This window comes from Sander vitreus, chromosome 17 (assembly GCF_031162955.1).
Source record: "Sander vitreus isolate 19-12246 chromosome 17, sanVit1, whole genome shotgun sequence".
Taxonomy (NCBI): Eukaryota; Metazoa; Chordata; class Actinopteri; order Perciformes; family Percidae; genus Sander; species Sander vitreus.
In genome coordinates, this window is record NC_135871.1 from 10,987,739 (window position 1) to 11,001,627 (window position 13,889).

Below are 13,889 nucleotides of genomic sequence, written 5' to 3' on the forward strand. Positions count from 1 at the left end.
TCAGGCCTGGGTGTGGCTAGAGAAATTGAACTCAGGTGTGGACAACCACAGTTATAGTATGTTTTAACAAGGGGGCAATCACTTTTTCACACAGGGCCATGATGGTTTGGATTTTTTCTCCTTTAATAATAAACACCTTCATTTACAAATTGCATTTTGTGTTTACTTGTGTTGTCCTTGACTTTTGTTTAAATTGGTTTGATGTTCCGAAACACTAAGTGTGACAAACATGCAAAGGAACAGGAAATGAGGAAGGGGGGCAAACACTTTTTCACACCACTGTATATCCACGACATAATATGCAGCTGATTAGAGAATAATTTCATCAAAATTGAAGCTAAAGCCTATAGGTCATGCAATAATGTGAGCCGCCTCATACGCTGACCATTCAAATGGTAAACACACAAATTGAGGAATAGCTATGTTCATGCACAGCAGGGTAAGCGAAATTTCAAAATAATTTAATAATTATAAATCAAACAGCTTATCCATAAGTCTTCTGGAATAAACACAAGACATTAGCCTGACCACTTTGCAATGATAACATTCTCCTGCTTATATTTTTAGCAATTAACAAAATGCTGAAATATATTTTAAAGTATGTCAGTGAGCCTCCGTCTTGCCTTTAATCATCTTATTTTACGTTCAAATATATGCATTATGAACAAAGAACCGTCATTATTTCCAAGCAATGCTGTGCTGAGTTAGCTAGCTAGCTAACATTAGCGTGTTCTTGCCTTGGAGCAAACGTAGGTGTTTTTGTTAATCCTGTCGACATTTAGCTAGTTGTGAATGGGGCCTCCCACACTGCTTATTCACGCCCGGCATTTCTCCCCTTGGGTTTTAGGTTTCGGGAAGGGAAAAAATTCTTTTAGGATACCGGGTATCAGATTTGCACAAATACGCAAAACGCTCCGGAATGTTTCCCTCGCTCGAAAGCTTGACAGACCTCCCGTGCCTAGTTACGGTTGCTAAGCCACGATTGGCCTGTGGCGGTTTTTGGGCGTGGCTTAGCGAAGGGTCAATTGGATAAAAAAATTGGTGATGTGTATTTTGTTACTTGAAGGATGCCATCTAGCACACAAAACAGAAAGGCAACATTCGGGGCTGCTTTGCTGGCTCATACATAGCTGCTGAATGCAGTCAGAGCTGTCTACCAGAATTCTCAGGTTTAATTCTGAATTGTAACTCATTGAATAGTTTGTGAATGTAACATGTGTGTTGAGCTTTCAGTAATATGTATATCTGCATCAGTGTATTAGCAAAGCTTCTGTGCTAGTGGAGTGTGCAGGGCTAGTATGTGAGTCATGCTGGATGAGGTCAGTGGTTTTGGTTGGAGTGTGGCTCAGTACTGGACTCTGCTGTGGCTTCAGCCTCATGATGCATTTGGCTGAGGTGTTTGACAAGGCTCTCCAGTTTAGGGTTTCCCACAAACTCCCCGATGAGACGGTAGACCTCCGCCTCCAGGTCTCGCAGTGTCTGACGGGTGTAGGCAAACGAGCCTACCTTCTCCAGGTAGTCCACACAGTATTGTTTGATTTCCATGTTCTCTGTGCGCTGCCTCAGGATGTTCTGCACTTGAGTGCTCTCTGGACGCGACCATATGGCGTGAATGGCGAGGAAAGAGAACTTTCCCTCAGTCAGGTCCTCACAGAAGCTCTTGTTCTCGCTGTACTCACGAGAGGTCAGGTTGGCGTAGTCGTTGCGGATCTGGAAGAAGAGGCCCAGTGTGTCCAGGAGGGGTTTCAGGTCCTGTTTCCAATCTGACAAGAGCTGCATCAGGCCCACAGCCAAACCAAAGAGCCCTCCAGTTTTCTGTAGCACCATGTTGCGGTACTCCTGCTCAGTGGGACAGGTGTAAGTGTCCCTCCAGTGGATGTCCAGGCCCTGACCACGGTGCAGCTCCAGCAGCTGCCGGGTAAACACTCGGACAGCCTCAGGGTGCTCCAGGGTCAGCACCTTCTCCAACCCCAGGAAGTAGACGTAGTTGGCCGAGTTGATAATGGAGGGAATGCCATAGATGCTGTGGGCCACAGGGAAGCCTTGCCGCAGCGTGGAGCTGTCCTCAATGTCGTCTATGAGCAAGCTGGCATTGTGCAGCATCTCAGTCACCTGGATGATCACCTGCACATGACACAAACATATCTGATCATTAAACTATACAGTTATGCAGGAAACTAACAAAGTTTAGATGGAAAATTATTGTGCATATATATATACACACACATACATATACATACACGCATGTCTGGGTAATATATCTTGATTATTCATCAAGATGGCGCCGTAGATGGCCGCCTCTGGATTACGCTCCATTGTGCTTTTTGTGTTTTTTCTTATTTAAGCACACTTTGAGCAATGTATAATCCAAAGCAAAATTCCTCGTATGTGTCCTCATACCTGGCAAATAAAGCTGATTCTGATATATCACTTTAAATATATTTATGAATGGTCTTCATTAAGTAGGCTATATTTAGGGCTTAACATTAACTTTTTTGCTTACCAGTCACTGTGGCTGGTGGTTTTACCACGCAGCATTTCACTAGCGACTATCTCGTGATAAATTACGTTTTATTTTATTAAAGTTAATTGTGGTGTGATACAATTTACTTGAAGAACTAGATTTACAACTCTTTCAAATGTACATGACCACCCAAATCAAGACTGAGGCCCTGGTGATGAGAAGCGGAGCGCACAGAGCAAAAGTCGGTTGTCCTGCTGCGCACGCTCTCTACTTCTTTTGCAAACCTCTTATCAAAATATTTTTCTGCAACAGACACCACCGGCTGCACCCACCATATACACGCTGTGACCTGCTGGCCTAGTGTGCAGGATTTGGTGACTGCCGGGCTGACGGGTCACCATGCTCCGACTGCGGGCGGCTCACTATCCAGAAAGCTGTGCACCTGTGTCGGGCGGTGGCACAGTAGTCTTCTCCAGTGACCAGGGTTACAGTAATATGTTTATCCAATACAATTATCTTTGTTAACAAGGACATTTTCAGCGTTGTTTTCTCAGTGTTAATGGGGTGACAGAATGATTATAGAGGGTATTTCACACTGTTCCTTAAGGTCTCCGAATAGGGTATGTAACATTTGTTGGGCTGAAAATGGCCCGTGTGCTGTTCTTGCGCCCTAATGCAACCCTGTGAAATAGCCCTAGAATGAAACGAGAGGTTTTCTCCCTTATATGGTATGCTCATGAATATTTAGATGAGCTGCGTGCTGATTGGTTGGTTTACAACGAGTGAAGCACGCACAAACACACACACAGCCCCTCCCCTCTGTGCACGCCGCGTCTCCATGTCCCCCCGCCACCACACACAGGTAATTTCTTGTGGAGCATTATAACTTCGAAAAACCACAGGTTCCAGTTAATCTTATAATGGATTTGTGTGTTGTGTTATTTAAACAAACGATCGGGGAACTAAATGCCTCTTGTCTGCGAGTCTCCTGAGAGAGCTCCAGGTGGACAGGCCTGGCGGCATGCCAGCAACCCCAGCAGGCACCGGCCAGCTGTCAAGTCAGACTGTGGAGCTTCTGAAATCTGACACAGTCAGACCAAATTTGCAATTAGCCATAAATTTTCGTAAAACGGTCCATATTTGAGATCTACATAGTTGATTTCTCGCATAAAAAAGTCTCAGAAGTGAATTTAGTAATGAAATAGCAGACAAACAATGTATAAAGTTTGAGATCTGCGCAACCTACATTCAGAACACCAGCTGGTCTCAGACCAGTGGTTTGTGTGTAAATTTTGGGGCATGACAAAGGTAGAGACTAGAGCCAAATAAGGTACAGCCACTGAGTTGACGTCAACTATTAGCTCTGTTGAGATTCGCCCGTTTTCAGCAGCAGTTTCAAGTTGTGAGATTTGCATAGGAAAGAGGTGTCAGTGGGATTTTGAGGTTCTATGTATGTACCTTACTATGCAATGAACGCTTCGTGTCAGGTAAGCCTTCGCCTCAATTTAGCTACGTAGCTAGCTAGCTATTAGCAGCTAGGGATGAAACAAGCTACCGCAAACCGGAGGTTAGCTGCTAATGCTAGCTTTCGGGGCAAAGTCACTATTTTATGCACAGTCAGTCTTTTTGCACACACCTCGGCGAGGGAGAGGGATAAGCAACATTATGCCTACAAAAAGTTTCAGCAGACTCAGCTGATGAAGCGCAAGATACGCGAGACCTGCAGCAGTCTTGCTGACCCTTCAACCACCGATGTGGCTGACGTGGAGGAGCATGAGGTCACTACTTCCACTGACCACAACTATACTAAAGACACAGGCCCTGGCATCGTAGAACCATGCGTGAATCCATCCTGCCAGGCTACAATGTCAGCACTGGAAAGTGAGTGTGCACGGCTCTGAGGCGAGGTCCGTGAGTTAAGGGCCAGGGCAGAGGAGCGGTCCCTGAATGAGGAGGCATTCAGGGATAATGACACCATGGTTCTGGAACTCACAGGTCTTCTGTCCTTCGCCAAATTAATTGTTTTGTTTAATTTTCTATCAGAATTTCTTAAAGTTGGACAATCAATCACCCCATTCCAATGTTTGATCCTAACATTAATGAGACTGAGGCTTAATGTGTCGCTTTACTTTTTTGCTTACTTATTTGGAATATCAAAGTCAACTGTCATCAGAGTGTTCAATAGCACATTAGATTTAATGTATTTCAGATTATCAGATCTAATCTTATGGCCACAAAAAGAACAAACTCAAAATAGTCTCCCAATGTGTTTCAGAAATAACTTTAAGAACTGCACCTCCATCATTGATTGTTTTGAAATATTTATAGAAAAGCCAAGTAACCTAAGACGCCATGCACAGACATACTCACAGTACATTAATGACAGCTAGCCGTGAGCCGTGGCTAACAGCTAGCAAGCTACCAGCTGTGAGCCGTGGCTAACAGCTGGCAAGCTACCAGCTGTTAGCCACTTAGCTAGCTAACAACGCGATACCTAGTACGATTTTTATAATACTTACATTTCCCATGATTAAATATAAATCCTTGGTGGCCAGGTGCTGCACTTTCACGTCTTTCACCCATCCAGCCACGGCATATTGATAAGCATCGGTACTCTTGAAAGCCTTCAAGCTATCCCCACTGTATGGTGAGGAGTTATGCACAAGATAAATATATACATCATGGAAGGCCAATTGGGGCAAGTCTGGGGCAGATAATAATGGACAAAAGAAAACTGGGGGTAAAAATGTACTTGAAAGTAACTATTGTGTTACTTTCAAGTACATTTTTAAATGCTCAAATGTGACCCCACCTCCACCTACCCCTCTTTAATGGAACTTAAAATACATGTGCATGTTTGATTATTTATGATAAATCTGAATATTATAATGAAATGGACACAAACAATGTACACAAATTTTAATGTTGCTGTGGGACAAAGTGAGACTAGCCTCCAATCAAATGCCATGTATGTAGATATGTTTATATAGTGGATCACATAATAATACATATAACACATATAATAGAGAATAACACAACACCTCAACAGGCCACAACTGGGCAAAATTAAATTATGCTTGTTAAGCACTATACCAAAAATAAACAACAAACATATACACTCTTTGTAGTGCAAAATTCAACTGTCATGTATAAAACAAACAAAGTGTTCTGTACAGTTGTGCTGTTATAGATATGTAGTTTGCTGCTAGCATGCATCCTGACATCTGACTCCCCCCCCATGTGAAATACCAAACTCCTTCCTACATACATTGCAAAACGCTTTGTTTGCATCATGTAAAACTGCAGTAATCCAGGGGTATTTCCCTACCCAGTCCTCCCAGTACCTGCAGAGACGTTTTTGCTTTTTAGCTACGTGTTCGTCGGGTCCCGGGACACCAGCCTGAGCCTCCATTTCAACATGAATGAATGAAAAATAGCAATGCGTCAATGTTCTATCAGACTATAACTACTTGAGAGTCTGCTCTTGAGACTTTGCTCTAATTTTCGGGACAATTAGGGCAGGATTCGGGATTCGGGACAACTGCTTAGATTTCGGGACTGTCCCGAATTTTTCGTCACCCTAAACGTAAGTGGCCCGATCTATCTGGGCGTTGGTGTGTGCGTCAAGCCGGCGTGTGTGTGTGTGTGTGTGTGTGTGTGTGGGGAGTAGGTGATAGAGCGAGGGAGAAGTGAGAGGGTGACGGTGATTAGCTTTCGAGCGAGTACCGACTCTAGAGTCATATAGTGAGAGAAACAAAGTGTCTCCCCTGTTCTTTCTGACCACGGTGGAAAATCTGTAGCAGGAAAAGTTAACCCTCTCCTTGATTTCATAACGCCATACCCGTCTCTCTCTCGTTGACTGACTCGCTTGTGTCGTTCGTTGTGTGTCCGACTATGCGTGCTTTCGAACACCCGCCCAACTCTACCTCTGATTGGCTAATCATGACATTTTACTCAACCTCAGCCAATCGTCAGCATGTATGCGCTTGCGTCGTGCACTGCCCACTAACCAAGGAAGAACCGTAAAAAAAAAGAAAGTATTTGCCTCTCGGCTCAGACTCAGAGATCTAGTTGGTCTGATGAAAAAAACAGCTTCAAATATAGTAACACGCCGCATTTTTTGGCAGTAAGGGTGTTATTAAGATGGTAGGAGTAATTAATTAGATTACTCATTACTGAAAAAAAGTAACGCCGTTATTTATAACGCTGTTATTCCCATCACTGTGTGTTATGTAGTTATTAAAGAAAGCAGTCAAACGTTTGAATATATTGTTTATATTATGTCAAATGTTTAGCCAAGGCTGTAGCCAAAGGAATTAACAAATATTAAATATATATTATAATAAAAATAACAAATAAATACTGAAATAAAATGTACAATTATCACACATTGCAAGTAAAACGAACATCCTCTCCAGCACAGTAACGATTAAAGCCCCAAAAAACGTATCGCACACTAGCTAGTAACGTGTGATGAACAGGAAAGTTAGCAAGCTAGCAAAATACAGATAAACTAGCAGCTTCACATTACAGGGTAAAACCGTTAACATTCGGTACTCATTGCAGACTGAAAAAAATCAGAAATAGCTTAATCTGCTGCAACAATAGCTAAATAGAAAGAGTACAAACTTACATTGTCTCTGACTTCTGAACAGGTGACCATAATTAAAAGAAACACAAAGCGATCTATCTCGGGATTTCTTACGTAACTAACATAGCCGTAAGTACACACACTGTAACCTACACAGACAGTCTCCGTAGCGTGAGGAATTCACAACAGTAACGATGCAGCACATAAAAAAATGTATCGGAGTAAAAGTATTAAACTCATCGAAAATATGTCCATCCATCCATCTTCATCCGCTTATCCGGGGTCGGGTCGCGGGGGTAGCAGCTCCAGCAGGGGACCCCAAACTTCCCTTTCCCGGGCCACATTAACCAGCTCCGACTGGGGGATCCCGAGGCGTTCCCAGGCCAGGTTAGAGATATAATCCTTCCACCTAGTCCTGGGTCTCCCCCGAGGCCTCCTCCCAGCTGGACGTGCCTGGAACACCTCCCTAGGGAGGCGCCCAGGGGGCATCCTTACCAGATGCCCGAACCACCTCAACTGGCTCCTTTCGACGCAAAGGAGCAGCGGCTCTACTCCGAGCTCCTCACGGATAACTGAGCTTCTCACCCTATCTCTAAGGGAGATGCCAGCTACCCTCCTGAGGAAACCCATTTCGGCCGCTTGTACCCTGGAGCTTGTTCTTTCGGTCATGACCCAGCCTTCATGACCATAGGTGAGGGTAGGAACAAAAACTGACCGGTAGATTGAGAGCTTTGCCTTCTGGCTCAGCTCTCTTTTCGTCACAACGGTGCGATAAATTGAATGTAATACCGCACCTGCTGTGCCGATTCTCCGACCAATCTCCCGCTCCATTGTCCCCTCACTCGCGAACAAGACCCCAAGGTACTTGAACTCCTTCACTTGGGGTAAGGACTCATTCCCTACCTGGAGAAGGCACTCCATCGGTTTCCTGCTGAGAACCATGGCCTTTAAGACCCAGGAAAGGAATTCCACTTTATGATCCCTTTACCCCCAACACCCTGAGATTTGAAAATGCTCTTCATTCCAAGAAAGTATAAACTGCATCAGAGGACACAACTGGATTTTCTAATTAAGAACCAAAAGACACTATTTACATTTAAAGTAACGCGTTTATAAGTTATCCAAGGGATGTTATCACAGATAGGTTATCCTGTTGTGAGAAGACTCATTAAGAGTGCCCTGGATGTTTTGTTAATTGACCTAATCCTTGACAATGTAATGCTTTTCATGGTGTGATGTTTAAAGTATTTTATTTTGCTTTTATGCTAAGTAATAATGTTAGCAATGTGTGTATTCTACTTGCAGCTAAATATCTCTAGGTTTCAATTATGGGATATTTAGGTTACTAAGACTCTTTTGATATTAGAATACTTAATATCAAAAGAGAAAGTTTAGCTCATAACAAGTTAAGGGGTCAGAGGTTGTGATGGCAGTTTAGAAGAAATACATTTAAAAAAGTTAACTTCTTAACTTTATATTTGCTTTTCTGAAAATAACAAGATGGCAACACTCAAAAGCCTTCATTTTGATGCCACCAAATGAAAATTGTTTATCTAGAGTGGAATGAATGCTGGGTGTTTTTTTTCTCCTAAAGTCCCTGTTTAAAATAAGATGTCTTGAGTGTATGATGTGTGATTTGGGGATTCTTAATCATTAAGCCTCTGAATCTACCGGTCAGTTTTTGTTCCTACCCTCACCTATGGTCATGAAGGCTGGGTCATGACCGAAAGAACAAGATCCAGGGTACAAACGGCCGAAATGGGTTTCCTCAGGAGGGTAGCTGGCATCTCCCTTAGAGATAGGGTGAGAAGCTCAGTCATCCGTGAGAAGCTCGGAGTAGAGCCGCTGCTCCTTTGCGTCGAAAGGAGCCAGTTGAGGTGGTTCGGGCATCTGGTAAGGATGCCCCCTGGGCGCCTCCCTAGGGAGGTGTTCCAGGCACGTCCAGCTGGGAGGAGGCCTCGGGGGAGACCCAGGACTAGGTGGAGGGATTATAGCTCTAACCTGGCCTGGGAACGCCTCGGGATCCCCCAGTCGGAGTTGGTTAATGTGGCCCGGGAAAGGGAAGTTTGGGGTCCCCTGTTGGAGCTGCTACCCCCGCGACCCGACCCCGGATAAGCGGATGAAGATGGATGGATGGATGGATTCTGAACATCTGAGTTTAGCGTTTGACATGCTCAGGCATGAGACTGGAGGAGCATGAGACAGGAGGTCTCCAGGCTGCAGCCATACACGCTTGTAAATTCTCCCCGCCCACCCCCCGAAACATAATGATATTAAAAATAAAAAGGATGATAAGAAAAAAACGTTGTCAATAGGCTAGTCTGTCACACCCGCCATCCTTCCCATTAGTTGGGGGAAGTTAGAAAAGTGGTGGAATGGCTAGAAAACTAGAAGGTTTTAGACAGGCCAGGTGCTGATTAACGTAAGATAAAGGTAACAGTTAGGCTATTTTTTAGCCTACTTGAATTTATGAACATAAATAATGACCTTGACATCATAACTGGGAGTCCAGCTGTTACGAGCTCAGTTAATGATGCATAGCATACAATAGGGCTATTTGCTAGGCCAATGTGATGGCAACTGACATAATGCAATGTCACTCATATCAACCTTTGAAAAGCCTATCTGAAAATATCTGACCCATGTTATTTATTAGCCTATAATCGTGTCTCTGCCAAGCTTAATCTTGTGTTTTTTTAGCGAGTGGTTTAGCGAGGTTTGTAGTGTTACCACTGTATTTCACTGTCTTTCCACACACATCACACACAGTGTCACTGCTGTCTTTACAGTTAAAATACAGCCAGACATGAGTCCTTTTGCGGTCAGCCATAGTCAGTCTGCAGTCTTCGTAGCGGGAAATTAAAGAAGGGCTGCTGCAGCGGCCGGCTCCGTCACAGCCGGCACACACAACTGACCGGCGGAAGGAGAAGTAGTTCCTTCCCCTAACCGGATATAATTAGACTTTTCTGGTGACAACAAGTTACTTATGATAACATAAACACTCACTCCAAATTACTGAGTTTAAATATTGATATTTTTATATGAGAATCGATACTAGAGCAGGAGACGTTGGGATCTTAAATATCGATACTTTAGTATCGATCTGCACATCACTACCACCTAGTGTCATACATTCTCTCCCCTGAGCTAGCTGCAACAGCCTGAAGTGTGTAAAGTAAGATGTAAACAATAAATACCCCAAATCTTCTCCAGACTCCATCTGTAACTTGTAAATAAAAAGACAATCAGCTATAAAACAGAAAAGCATCTCTGTTCTGTACAAAGACAAACTAAATTACCTGATTAATGCAACTTTCTCACGACGTCTCCCGGCCATTTTTCACCGCAGAAAGCTGCTCCCTGCCTGGCTAAAGCTAATATAGTTAGCCTAAAGAAACAAGGCGTCTGTGTCAACTAACGTTACGGTTCGGAGCCGCGACGCTGGAAAAGTACCACTAATCTACAACAGCAGTCTTAGCCACCACTCTCTTACCTGTACTACTGTAACTGACTGGTCCTCTAACTGTTGTGGGTCGCCACCACTCGCCATACTCGTCCTTAGTGCTGCTATCTCTGAACACCGGCAAACTTCACAGCTCTATGCACGCATTGGCGATTAGTTCCACATTACATTAATTAATTTGCACGCAAATTTTATTTATTTTTATACCGTGTATTCTCCGTGTAAATTCATGCACCGAACCCTGACGCCCGTACCGTTTCGGTTCAATACAAATACATGTACCGTTCCACCCCTAACAGATACATGTGGGCCCATTCTTTGCTCTTTTAGAGGTGAGCTAATTACGCTAGAGGGCTGATTGCCTGATGGGTGTCAGGTTTGATAAATACTACGCAAAATGATGAAGCATAGCATGCGCTATTACCAAACTCGCATAAACAGACAGCGTAAACTGCGCTAGTGTTAGTAAATTTATCTCACAGAAACATCGAGAGACACTAGAATAGTTAGCTTGGAGAAGATCTAAGTGTAGTAATGAAGCTGAAGAGGTGTACACTATGGCACTTTTCTTGTCTAACAGCAGTGGTTTAGAACAAATGTTGTGCTAGTGTGCCTGGCTAAAGTTGGAGCTAACGGCAGAGAGTTGCTGATTTGGAGGACGCTGATTTTGGACCGGAGAGGATGACCGCGTGTTTCCCTGCTGAAGAGGACTTTACTGTAGCTGGTTTTTGTTTTCGTGTTTGAGCTGTGTTTCTTGGACTAACAGCTAACTGTAAGGATTTCTGTGTGTTTGCTTCACTGAAGATAACGTCCTGACGCCTGTTGGATGCATCGCACACAAGCTACCATCAGGCCTGCAACTTTTTCTTTTGGCGTGTGTGTGTGTTAACACAGTGGTTTAATAGGGTTTGAGTATGTTTTAGATTGAAACTGCTGTAAGGAGGAATAATTGTGTAGCTGGAGTGTTTTAAGTGGAAACTGATAAAGAAACAGGTAAAGGGGTAGTTGTGTGTAATATCATTTGAAGAAATATTGCAGTTAGCATATTTGAAGGGTGTGATTTGTGTTATGTTTTTTTTTTTGTTATTCAACCTAACGGCTAAATATTATTTGTACATTTAAGTTGTTGTTCAGTAAACAATACCTTTTTTGTTAAAGAGTTGTCTGGGGTCAGTTATTCCAATACAGCACAATAGATTTGCTGGTTAAAAGTAGGGTGGTATATGACTAATCCAGAATAGGTAAACCTTTGTGGTAGCTAGCTTAAAGAAACAAACCCAAACACCTCATCATTCCAGTCTAAAGTTACTTATTGCAGCTTGGGCATTGCACTTGACAATGCAAGCTTGTCAAGTCAAATATCCTATATGGCTTTAAAGGGGCGCTATGCAGTTTTGGCAATTTCTTCGCCTTTTGCTCACAGGTTTCTCTATAGCGCTCCCCCTACAGCTTCGGAATAGATATTTGGCAACACTGTTGTAAAAACCCCTCCCATCTTCTCCCTCTGGTCATGTGCATTTGTTTTCATAGAAGCCGGCAAATGCATGGAGCTAGTAAGCTAGCTAGTAAGCCCATAACAGACAGCGATCATAATAAAAACCTTTACAGACAATAGCAAACATCCTGAGGTCACAATAACAAGAAATACAAAGATTAAACAGAGTTTATCCTAAAGATACTTAAAAGTGCAACAGCAAGAACGCCAGGTCAGCATCGGATTTACAGGCTTCTGTTTGTCTCAGTTCTCCCCATTCTGAAAAGGCAGGTCCGATGTTTACTCGTGTCTGACTCCACGCTCAGTCAGTCTGCGGTTTCCTCTCTCTGTTCCTCCGAACGCTTTCCTAGCTTTCTCCTTCTTTTTTGCCATCTCAGCCATGACGATAATGTGAAAAACTCCATCGCTACCTTGTTCTTATAGCTAGCCAGTTCCTGTATGTGTGCAGTGCATGGATGTATTAAGAGAACCGTGCAGTGCCTAAAGCAATTCAGTACATCGCAAGACCTGATTTCACGCGATACTTCCTGATGTTGAGGCCAGCGATTCACACCTCTACTGGAAATGGCTGATTTCTCACCTGCAGTTTGTCCTCTGGAACATTGAGCCAGTAGTTAAATGATTGGAGTAGTTCTGTCAGTATGTGCTTTCCTGAGAAGAGAGCAGAAAACAAAATTCACATTCATCATTTTAGGCATTTTGCTAATACTATGATCCAGTGTGATTAACAGGAAGTGAGTAGCTCAGGGCTGAGTGTAGCTTTAGGACTAATCAGCAGTATACTGGTCTTTTGACGACCTTTTAGCTGCATATCTGCATGTATCTTCTATCACTATGCAGTCATTAACATGGAGAAAGACTTACCTTGTAATTGCAACAAGTACTTGTATGGTTTCAGCAAAATTTGCTCAGTGGCAGCTTCCGAGTCGCCATCCATTGCTTCAAGTTTGCAAAAATCTTGTTTGAAAGAACATAAAAAAGTAAAATAAATACCCCTGAACTTGGAAGGTTAAAAAGCTTGGTACAAGTTCACAATCACACAGAAGAGTAAAGAGAAGTAATAAATATATTTGTCATTTTAATTAGTACGGGTGCACCGAATGCTGAAATTAGTCGGCAGAAAATAGCAAATAAAACACTTTGTGTCCGTTCGAATAAGTTAAAAGGCTGAATACATTTTACCTAACAAATACATTTTTGATGACGTGATAAAATAGCAACCAGCCCAGAGTGAGAGGTGTGCATGCTTTATAAATGCAGCAATATGCACTGTCAACAATGGCCTAAAAACGGCAATATTTAACGATTCCGATCCTAGGTCGTTGTCTGCTCTATGCACAAGCTATGGAGGACGGAACATGACTTAAGTCTCAATAAATAAATGAATAAATAAATGCATGAATAAATGTATGAATAAATACATGAATAAATAAATGCAGAAATAAATGTATACATAAAAGAATAAATAAATGCTTTAAATATATTTCTCCATTTTTGTCCATCTACATTTATTTATTTCTGTATTTATGTGTCCATATGTTAATGAGGTAGGAGGTCCTAACATCAGTCTAAAGCACAATTGGCTACAGGATGGCGCTCGGTTCTGGTCTACTACTGTTGCCTATTGGTGAGACCATAGACTGTAACGAGTGAGACATTGCACAGAGGAGCAGCAGGTGACAGCAGCTCTCTTCTGCTCCCTGCGTATGGTTTTCTAAAACAATGCACAGTTCTTCAAGCTCTGTCGCCTGTGATGATCTACAGAGGCAGGACGTGCACTGTTCGCCTGACGTACACAGCCGCTTCTGATGAAACTGTTAATTGTTTTGATGTTACTTCTCTTTATACATACATAATGCATTCTAGATACAATTTT

General features: G+C 42.9%; 1 pseudogene across 1 annotated transcript; it reads right to left on the reverse strand.

Moving 5' to 3' along the window:
- Window positions 1-1,001: 1,001 nt before the first annotated feature.
- LOC144532379 (geranylgeranyl pyrophosphate synthase pseudogene) lies at window positions 1,002-12,638 on the reverse strand (annotated as a pseudogene). The gene is made up of 2 exons (XR_013503342.1): window positions 12,594-12,638; window positions 1,002-2,124 (listed from the first exon to the last, which is right to left on the reverse strand). The product of XR_013503342.1 is annotated as a geranylgeranyl pyrophosphate synthase pseudogene (transcript).
- Window positions 12,639-13,889: the final 1,251 nt, after the last annotated feature.